The following is a 1,716-nucleotide window of genomic DNA, read 5'->3' on the forward strand; positions in this document are numbered from 1 at the left end:
TCTTCAAATTTCACCGACTTGTCAGACGAACGAAATAAGTTCCAATGGAAACATAAGTCACTCATAAAAAGGATATCAAATAACACAAAACAATCTTATAATTCCATATTAAGATCAATGTAATCCCTTATCAGCCAATAAAAATGTTAATCTCAGAATAAATTAATCCGATTGATGAAAAATCGAATTGTTAATGAAATCCTCAAGAGACTGACACATAACTCTACCGCTGTGAGAAGCAGTAACTCTATATTAGATTTATTAGAACTTAAGACCTTCTTAATCTAGATGGCTGGGCAAGACAGCTTGTTCTGACAACTCGATGAAAAGATTTAATATCAAACGGTAGACATCGATCGTCGTAAAATTGTAAAATGTGGAATAGTTAATAATGCACTAACTATAAATTAGGTACAGTCAATGGCATAATTATATATACATTTCCAAAGTTTCAAAAATATGTGTACGCTCTTACACCTTAGACAATAAAGTCGTGTTCACATATTTTTGAGTCATTTGTCTGTATCGATATTTTTGCCTTTGACTGTACATGCAGAAAACAAGTGGATAGTTAGGTATAGCTTTTGTTTTTCAATAATTTTAATTTGATTAGTTCATTGTTGACAATTATTTATTTTTATAAATAAAGCTCTACCAGATAACCATCGTGACAAACAGATAGATATTTAAATATTTTCCTTAAGGAATTCTAAAAAATACACGAACTGTGCATAGGTTAGCTAATAAGTGCTAATAAAGTTATCATACGACCTAATTTTGAAACGAATATTTTTATTTTTGGCAGCTATAATTAATTTAATATTAAACATATAACAACAAAAATAAGTTAATTCAATTACAAAAGACTATCGACTATCACTTTTTTTTAAGTACAATTTTTCATAACATGCACCTAAAAATACTTTTGCAAATTATTGTAAGGTGCGTTGGGATAAGATTGTTCATGCGGGGTAAGATAAAAAGTCACCCGTAATGCTTCGGCATACGGACAATTTTTTGTCTTACCCCTCATTAATGTTTTTTTAGGGTTCCGTACCCAAAGGGTAAAAACGGGACCCTATTACTAAGACTCTTCTGTCCGTCTGTCCGTCTGTCACCAGGCTGTATCTCATGAACCGTGATAGCTAGACAGTTGAAATTTTCACAGATGATGTATTTCTGTTGCCGCTATAACAACAAATACTAAAAAGTACGAAACCCTCGGTGCGCGAGTCCGACTCGCACTTGGCCGGTTTTTTTAATCAATAAATCAATCAATGAAAAACTCTTTCAATCTTACCCCAATGCACCTAACTTAATTTTACCATGTTATTTAATATATTTTTATTTAGGTGTAATACGAGATATTTTAACGCCGATTTTCGTCCCGTCTTAATGGACACTACAATATGAAATCGACGACAGCCGACAGACAAATCGCGAATATTAAAACTGACTTGCGCTTATTGCTTATTATTCAAATATAGGGAAACCCAAAGTTCAAAAATGGGATTAAACATGAGTGCAATTTTTAAAGTGTAATGTTATTCGCAAGGAGTGCGTTGTCCTAGCGTGACCGTCCGGTCCGGCGCGGTCCGGTGCCGGACGGCGGACGGTGCGGCGGACCGTGGGCGGGCGGTGGGCGGTGCAGGCTGCACGCCCCGCCGGCCGGCCCCGCACCCCCGCGCGCCCCACACTGTTTATTCTCAGCGCGAC

This window comes from Cydia strobilella, chromosome 4 (genome assembly GCF_947568885.1).
Source record: "Cydia strobilella chromosome 4, ilCydStro3.1, whole genome shotgun sequence".
NCBI classification, from domain to species: Eukaryota; Metazoa; Arthropoda; class Insecta; order Lepidoptera; family Tortricidae; genus Cydia; species Cydia strobilella.